The sequence below is a fragment of the Neophocaena asiaeorientalis genome, unplaced genomic scaffold (assembly GCF_003031525.2).
Source record: "Neophocaena asiaeorientalis asiaeorientalis breed wild unplaced genomic scaffold, Neophocaena_asiaeorientalis_V1.1 scaffold830, whole genome shotgun sequence".
NCBI lineage: Eukaryota > Metazoa > Chordata > Mammalia > Artiodactyla > Phocoenidae > Neophocaena > Neophocaena asiaeorientalis.
In genome coordinates this window covers 252604-262237 of record NW_020172177.1, presented here as the reverse complement: position 1 = coordinate 262237, position 9634 = coordinate 252604, and positions in this window count along the sequence as shown.

Genomic DNA, 9634 nt, shown 5'->3' with positions numbered 1-9634 from the left:
GGGGGGGGGATAGGGGCTGGGTAGGAGAAGGCCTGGTGTGGCTCAAAGAGGGAGGCGCTAGGCCAGGAGGAACAGGGGCAAGGCCCTTGTGGGTGGAAAGGAACCCAAGCATCCCACACCCCAGCCAGCCTTGCTGCCTTCCCCCCGGCCTTGCCAAGTTCCCCAGTCTCCCAGAAGGGTTCAGCTTGGGAGCCAGAATCAGAGAAGGCCAGAACTGAGCACAGTACTGGCCCAGATACCTCATCCATCAGATGAGAAAACAGAGGCCCAGAGTGAGGAAGGGGCTTGCTGGAGGACACACAACTTAGGTGGTATCCCTACATCCCTATCCCTGAGGCAGGGAGTTAGTTCAAAGACCCCTCAGATGGACCTTAAGCGACCCCCTCCGCTTCACCCCTACCCCACAGAGGATAAGCCAAGGGATTGACCGAGGAATTAACCCCACAGATTCCTGGCCTCCCTAGCAGGACCCTCTCTCAGCATCAACACCTTCTCATTACTGGCCAGAAGTCCCCAAAGTGAGTCAGCACTACCTGAGTGGAAAGGGGTTCCTTTCCACCATCTCCATGGTCATTTTATCCATTTATCCCATGGTCATTGGAGAAGCCACATGTCCGGACTTTGCAAGGACAATCTTTTTTTTTTGCGGTACGTGGGCCTCTCACTGCTGTGGCCTCTCCCGTTGCGGAGCACAGGCTCTGGACGTGCAGGCTCAGCGGCCATGGCTCACAGGCCCAGCCGCTCCGCGGCATGCGGGATCTTCCCGGACCGGGGCACGAACCCGTGTCCCCTGCATCGGCATGCGGACTGTCAACCACTGCGCCACCAGGGAAGCCCGCAAGGACAATCTTGATTCCAAATACTCTATCCTTATGTCCCTATAGGTGTACTCAGACCTGTAAGACCACACGTTTCCGTGTTGGATGCATATAATGTAACCGCCAAGTTACACAAAAACTTATTGGCCTAGCTGGGATAGCCAGAGGAGGGGGAAGACTCTGAACTCCCTGAAAATTGAGGGATGGGGAGGGGCAAGATTGCTGACATACTGGAGCTAAAAATATATATACAGGTAGACAGGAGAGAAGAGAGGATACATACGGGTTAAAATCTTGCAGTGGGATCCTTTTGTCTGGAGAGGGGCAGGAAGGAGGGGCCGGGAACAGCAAGGTGGGAGGTCATTTCAGGTAGAATATTTTCCACACACACACGCACCCCCGCCTCTACCTGTCAAAATCTTACTCATCTTTCAAAACTGACCTCAAGTGCCACATCTTCCATGAAGCCTTCTCAGCTCCTCCCACCTAAAATTAATCTTTCTCCCTTCTGTTCTTCCTCAGCCTCTGCTAGTCCCTTTATTATAGTCTGTGTACTCATAATCTGTGCACATCTTATCTCCTTAACTAAATTGTAAGCTTCACTTCAAGAAGCAACAATTGAAGCCTGCTGTGTGCCAAGGATTCGGTAAATGTGTTAAATTGAGGGACAGGACGAGAGCTGTAGTCTGTGAACTCCTGGAAAGTCAGGCTTGTTTTATAATCTTGTCTCAGTCATCCATGCTAGGACAGTCCACAGCACTTAATGGAGACTGAATACATTTTTGTTGAAGGCATGATGTTATGAACGGAAAAGGCGGTCAGATAGAGGAGTGGAGATCCTGACTCTCCTGAATCTGGTTAGTGACCCAGACTTTAACCCTGCCTCTGGACCGTGACCCCAACTCTCTCTCTCTAGATCCCAAATCTCAGCAGTGTCCATGGTAGTGACCTCTTCTTGGAGGGCTGTTTCCCACAGGTCGGGGCCAGGCCGAATGCCAAAACTCCTGTTTCTCTCCACCTCCACTTTGGTGAACCCCTTCCCCTCTTCGGGACTCACATCCCACCTGTGCCAGGGAAGCAGCCCGACCCCTATGCTGCTTTGAGATCCACCGTGGCAGGGGTGGGGTAGAGCAGGGGGGAATGGGAGGGAGGAGCGTCCCGTGTTGTAATGATAATCATCAAACCTTGGATCCTATCGCGTGATTTCAGAGAAACTCCCTTCCTTCCCACAGATTCACCCCTCCTGGTCCAGGAAACCACAGGAGAAACTGAGGCACGATGGTAGGAAAGCAGTTAGATCAAAAGGTGGGTATCCAGTTCCTATATCTCCTTCAGCCTTTTAGCTCACAATACATCCTAGTACTGCCAGTCAGGAAGTCTGTGAGCCTCTGGCTGGGACCCTCAGTCACCCACCCACAACTCCAGCCATATGGAGCATGGAGGCTGGACGTTCCAGAGGTGTTAAGTCCAGGCTGTGCCAAATATTTTTTCATGGGTATGTTCAGGTCCTATCAGACCCCAGAGGTGTCCTTGGAGGGAGGACTATGTGTACCACTGGGCCTGAAAGGGAGCGCTTGGGCCAGGCAGTGATTCCAGCCCTCTGCTCGAGGTAAGGATCTTCCTCCCCCTTATCTAACAAATATCGGTCTCCAAGTCCCCCTGGCCCCTGTGCCCTCAGTCCCGCACATCTCACAAGGGCCATGCTCTTGGGGAATACGCCCTCATCCTTAGGCCTTGCCTTCGCTCTTCTGGGATGAAGCTTGCAGAAGGCAAATGCCAGGGTTGGGGCTAGAAGGAAATACTGGCTGGGGAAGACTTTCCAGACCAGTGCCTGGTCTCTCAGGTTCTGTTCTTTCTTCCTCAGTGAACCCCCATTCCCCTCATGCCTCACTACCTACCCTCCTCCTACCTGCATTCTGGGCCCTAAGAATGGGAACAATTCAAGTCAAGACAGAATCCTTAGCATGTAAATTGTCTGAGTGGCACCACTGCATGCAGGCCTGCATACCTGAGTTCATTCGACAGACATTAGGTAAGCACCTCTTCGTGCCAGGCCCCAGGGAGAGGACAGAGACACATAATACATGGTCCCTGCCTTCAAGGAGTCCTCAGTTAGGACAGGCAAACACATAAACAACTATAACATGCTATGTCCCTCCATCATGTGTTGCCTATATGTCTCTGTATGTATATATGCCGTGTCCATACCGGGGCTGTCTCTATGTGCATGACCGCAGATGTTCATCACCTGCGTGTATCTGATCATCCGCTTGTAACCTGTGTCTGTCCCCATGGCAGGCTGCACACCTCAGCCAAACCGGTTGGAGTGGGTTGTGCTGAAATTTTTGTTTGTGTCAATGGGACTTGGAGGTGAGTCAGGGAGGGACAAGGATGGGTGGGGTGGTGTGGGGGAGAAGAAGAGTGAGAGTGAGGGTCAGAGTGAGTGAGTGGGGGAAGGAGGGAGTGGGTCAAGGTGGGAAGGGCTGGGGGCGGGATATCAGGAGGATGGGTTGGGGGAAGGAGCAGATGAGAGAGTTTCTTAGTGAGTAATATCGTATTTGTCTGCAGTGAGATCCCAGGTCAAAGAGTCAGAGGCTGGCAGGGAGACCCTCGGGCTTTGGGAGAGACAAGAGTGGATAATAAATCAGAGTGGAACTCATTGGAAGCATGGATGTGGACCAAATGTCTGTAATCCATTTCTATACAGCTTTGTTTCTCTGTGTGATATTAAGCTATTCTTGATCTGCTCATTGCCTTGGCTTCTTTGTACAGAGAAGTGTTGGGAGGTTGACTGACCTTGTAGTGGAAGATTACTGATAGGGGACTTGATTCCATCCCCCAGGACCAAGGCTATTTCAGGTAGAAGCTTCAAGGTCCTTCTTCCTGCTCCTCAGGACTCTCCTCACCCACGGAGGGCTGGGAAGCGATCCCCACACAGAAAACAGGTACTCCGGCAGCTTTTCCTCCACTGCAGCTGGAGCTCCCCCACAGCTGGAGCTTCACTGTGCCCAGTATTAGGATGGTGGCATCCTGCTTTCCAAGAGATTCCATCTAAACATTGCCATGTGCTGTGCTGTTCCTATCTGCCTATCCTGCAGGCCCACTGATCCCCAGTACCCAGCCCCATCCCTTAATGACAACCACACTTCCTGGTTGCCTAACAACATCACTTACAGTTCAGGAGGCTGGATTTGCTTGTTCCCTAAAGACTCCTGAAGCTAGAGTGAGGAAGTAGCTGAACATACGGCACATTTGGGCCCTGTATCTCAGTAGGCCACTGTGTGCAGAGCCCCCTCCTCCTTGCTCTCACCCCATGGACTCCCCAAACTTCTGTAAACACATGGTCATAGAATCAGGGACCAGGGCATGGGTAAAGAGAGAGATGCCTTATTCTTTGACCCTGTGGTCTCTGGGTAGGTTAGCACTTTTAGAAGGCTCTAGAAATAGGTCCTGGCTGGCCCAGGACAAGAGTAGGAGCCCTCGTGGAAATCAGAGTCTTCCAAGTGCTGACAAAAGCAGCAGAAAATGCAGTGGTTAGGAGGTAAGAGCAAAGTTTAAGTGGGGTCCTAAGAATTTGATGAGAGAATGGATTCTAGTGAGGACCCCAAGCTGTGCTCCTCTGCATTCTCCCCATCCCTGTCCCCACCCCTGACCACAGAAAGAGCCAGGCTCCTCCCAGGGAGCTCACCTGTTGAGGAACATGCATGTAGGCAGCCCCCAAGGGCCAGCCCAGCCTGCAGAGCCTGCACCACCAGGGCATTTTCAGGTAACACCTGGCCTCTGTAGTTTCTCACACTCATCTCCAGGTATCCAGCTTAGATGCTGTGGGTGTGGTTCCTCTCTAAACCAAAGACTGCCACTTCCTGGCCATCAGCTTGGGCTCCTGCCACCGCCCAACTTGGCTTCCCTAGGGGAAAGCCTCCTGAGGCCCTGCGATCAAACATCACCCTTGGAACAGGCCCTGGGGGAGGCAAGACGGCTGCGGAGCAGAATATGGGGCCGCGGATGGAGAAAGACACCATGAGACCCAAGGGCTGTGGAAGCCTGGAAGAGGTGGGATCTTAGGGGGAAGAGCGCAGAAGACCCCAAAGGGAGAGGGCCAGTGTTGAAAGGACTCTGAGGGAAGACGTTAGAGGAGAGGGGTAGAAGCTGAGAGGACACGAGCAGCAGTTGGGAATCAGGGGAACCAGTAGGACCTGGGGATTCTCGTAATTAGAGAGTAGATTTTCTTTTGAAATTTGTTAGCAGAGTCCTCCTTCTGTATGGCCCAGGAGTATTCACCTTTCCATCACGTCAACTCTAATTCCCTCCTTTCTCTCCACACCAGAACCCAAAGTTACCTCAAACCTGCAGCTCTGCCTGTTTCCATTATCAGTGCTCAGCACTCAGCAGGCAGGTGTAGCTGCCCTGGTCAGAGGCCAGGATGTGGTGCAGCTGTAGAGGAGCCCTAGTCTCAGTGCCCTGGGCTTTCTCTGCCTCATCCTGGAAAGCAGGGGCTTGGTCTTCAGGTTCCAAGACACCCCCAAAGCCCCAGTGCTGCAGGACTAGTTCTTGACCTTGGTCTCACTGCACTGAGACTCGGACCCTGTCCTGCATCTGTTTTCAGTCCTAGAGATAGCAAAGTTGGGAGCCTTTGAGCTGAGGATGGAGGAGGTAGGTCCCAGGCTGCGGGAGAAGCAGGGATGGAAGCCGAGTAGAGCGTGCCCCTGAGTCCCTTCTGAGCATCTTCGCCATACATCCCCAGATGGACTTCATGCTTTCCTTGCAGGAACCCCTGGTAACTGCCCTCCAGCTTCACCCTGAAGCCTTCCTGAAACTCAATTTTTCCATCAATTCTAGAAGTAGCATAAAAGAAGAAGGGCTAGGGATCAAGACACAGAGCAAGAGTCCCTTGCTAATGATAACTAGTGAGATAACTAACTAGTGATAACTAACTAGTCCCTCGCTCATGAATACTAGCGAGATCAGGAAGCATTGGTCCATGGGCTATAAGGAAAGGTAGAGGAACCAAGACCGGGGTCTCATCTCCCCGTGCCAGCCTGCTTCTCTCCCTGGGCCCAGGCCTCCATGCTCTAAGGTCCTCAGTGGGGAAATCCTACTCCCTGAAAAGGCCCCTTTTGTTGAAGCTCACTCAGGACCTCATCAGTAATCAATACCCTGTGACTGTGCCCAGGGACCCCAAACTGGTTCTACAGTTCTAGCATACAGCCAAAGGGGGAGAATCCTGGCCACTCCTAGAAGGTTCCAAAGCTCCTTGCAGAAAAGTCAGATGGTTGGCTCTGTCAGGCAGGAGAGAGAGGGCAGGGGCGACAGAAGGGCAGAGACCCAGAGAGAAAAACACAAAGGAGATATGGTGAGAGAGATCTCAAGGCACCGTGAGACAGGTCGAAACCTAGAGATAGATACAGAGAGGGAGAAACACACAGACACACAGATACACACACACACACACACACACACACACACACACAAGTTATTGAAGGGGGGTAATTCAAAGAGATAAGAAACTGAGACAAAATCTGAAACAGACAGAAATACCTAAAGAGAAATTTCTGGACACCTACTTGCCCACTGCTGGGATCACTCAGGTACTTCCCTCTTCCACCCTCAATTTCCACCACTCAACAATGACCCGTTGATACTTTCCTACTCAATATCGCCATGTCCCTCAAAAACAAGTTTTTCCCCATCCTTACCCCACCTCTCCATTATTCTCTAGCTCATCTGATTCCCACTCCCCTCCACCCCAAGGCTGCTCACAGTTCCACTTCTCTCACCGACTACTTTCAGCTCACGTCTCAATCACGTCTCAAGATCTGGCCTCTTGAAATCTCTTTTCCTGGTCATTCCTCTGTCCTCCTGTTTGCCCACGTCCTTATTCTGGCTGAGCTGAGAGCAAAAAGCCAGAATTGGGACCAAGAAGACATGGGGCCAGGAAATCAGCTATAGGCAGAATGAACTGTGGGAAAAATGTAGAAAGCCCAGAGGACAATAAAGGAAAAGCCACAGAGACCGCCTGAAGGATGGGACAGCCTGGGAGATGTAGGCAGAGGCAATTGAGAGAGTCTTGAGAGTGTGACTAAGACCCCTAGGGTCCAATTGTTGGCTTTTTGTGTGTACTGAACAATGCTGTGAACCAGGGATGCTTCCAGGGTCAGAAAATGAGGTTAAGGGGAGGAGAAGTTAGACTAAAATTTTTTTTTGTTGTTGTTTTTTGCGGTACGCGGGCCTCTCACTGTTGTGGCCTCTCCCGTTGCGAAGCACAGGCTCCGGACGCGCAGGCTCAGTGGCCATGGCTCACGGGCCCAGCCGCTCTGCTGCATGTGGGATCTTCCCGGACCGGGGCACGAACCCGCATCCCCTGCATCAGCAGGCAGACTCTCAACCACTGCGCCACCAGGGAAGCCCCTAGACTAAAAGTTTTATGAAGGTTTGAGACAAGGGTGTGTAGATTTGGGGCTGGGACAGACATCTAAGACTAAGAAGCTGAGCTTCAGGGATCCTTGCTTGCCAGAAACAGCCAAATGAGGAAACCAAACTCATAGGATCACATCAGGATTCTGAGACTTTCAGAATGATCAGCCCCCACTCTCACTCCTGGACAGAGGTTGTCCCTGTGCCTTTCAGTTTTTTATCATTGACGGGGTCATTATACACCACTTATGATGCTGCCCTGGGGTGTCAAGTGTTTGTCAGACACGTACAAATCGGCTTATTTTCTTTCTCTCTTTTCTTCTTCTTCTTCTTCCCCTTCTCCTCCCCCAGTTTCTTTTCTGCCTCCTCCAAAATACGGGCTTACTTCAGACTAAACAGGGGAGGTAGGATTCCTCCCCCGGATCTATGTTTGGAGCAGCAATGGATGGACACCTCTAGCTACTAGGTGGAACTGGAGGAGGTGCAGAACTGGGAGGTTCTGTGAGGTTCAGGCTCCATGTTCAAGTGAGATGACAACTGCTGAGGACTCAGAGTCGGAGTGGCAGCTGGGAGAAGGAAAACAAAGCTGGGAGAGAGGAACTGGAAAGGCCCCTGGGGTGGGGAGTTCCCCGTTCTATCCGGGAGAGGCAGAGAATGAGTCTGGCACGACAGTCAAAGACTTAAGCAAAAGCAAGAGCCTAAAATGGGCATATAGGCCAGTACGGTTAAAGCAAAATGACACCACCCACCAGGCAGCTCCTCACTGAAATCCTAGGAGTATGACAGATCTGAATCCAGAGGCTGGGAGGTTAGCCAGTCAGAAGATTTAGGGAAAAGGTTGGCTTTCAGATTTCAGCCAAGGATGTTAGAAGTTAGTGATTTTTTTTTTTTTTTTTTTTTTTTACCATGGTCTGGAAAACTGAGGATCCTCTTTGTCGAAATCTGGGAAAGCTATAGTTGGGTGGGCAGAGACTTTCAAAGCTACTACTGGGTCTCGGCTTTAAGGTATAGGTGGGGAACAGGTCCTGGTACCTACCAGTCTCTCTAAATGTGCCTTCCTGCCCATACCCTCCTCATGCTATTTTCTCTAAGGACCATGAGTTAGGATCTGGAATGGGAAGAGCCCTGTCCTGAATTACATGTCCAGCCTCACTGCAGCTCTAGCCACTCTCTATGGCCTCCATTTCTTGGGCCTGATGGGGATCCAGTTGATGAATAGAAACCAAAGGCAAAAGTAAGCAGTCATCACTCTCATTTACAGACCAGCCCTGGGGGACACAAATCCTGTTTCCGTCCCACCCCAGCTATGCTGGGAGTAGAAATCTGTCTGCATTTTCACCAGTAGCTAAAACTAGTCAGCTTGGGTCTGGGCCTCTTCATTCTTCACTGGGTCTTGAAGGGATAGAGTTAAGAAGAAGCTCAAGGACCTGGCTTGAATAAATGGAAGATACCAGGGAGGGGCAGGAGTTTGTTTTTCTCACTCCTCGCCTGCTTCACCCCCATCCAGCTTCTAAGACTAGGCAGCTTCTGCCGGGGATCTTATCAGGAGAAACTCCCTGACCTTAATTCTGAGTTCCAGATGCCACGGTACCTCAATTTCCTCCTGCTCTATGAGCTTATGAGACAAAAGGAAATAAGGAGTTACTCTTCCTAGGACTCAATAGTGAAAAGTTCTCCAATGCCTAAGGTATTTTCCGTCACCCTCAACCCAATCTCTCTCTCTCTCTCTCTCTCTCTCTCTCACACACACACACACACACACACACACACACTCACTCACTCACTCACGCACGCTACAATGTGCCCTGAGAGACTGGGTTCTACTACCCTCTAGTGGCCAGAGAGGAAAGGGCTGTCCCACCCCGTCGATCAAGACCTTCAAGACTTTACCATGGTCTTTGGTCTGGAAGACACCTAAGGGATAAGCCAACAGCACATTTTTTTTTTTTTTTGCGGTACGCGGGCCTCTCACTGTTGTGGCCTCTCCCGTTGCGGAGCACAGGCTCCGGACGCGCAGGCTCAGCGGCCATGGCTCACGGGCCCAGCCGCTCCGTGGCATGTGGGATCTTCCCGGACCGGGGCACAAACCCGTGTCCCCTGCATCGGCAGGCGGACTCTCAACCACTGCGCCACCAGGGAAGCCCCAACAGCACATTTTATAAATGTGGAAAATAATCACTTTGAGAGTCAGGGTATAGTCGGGACCGGAACTCAAGTCTCCTGACTCCCAGGTCAGTGCTTAATCCACTTTCACTGCCTCCTCTCTGACTTTTGTCTCCCCTTCCTAGCTTATCCCTGGGGAGGTCAGAACGAATCAGAAAAACGCCCAAAACGCCAAAGCCAAAAAGGACACGGTTCCTCCTCAGCCCTTGCAGAGCAACGCCTGCACCTGAAACGTCATA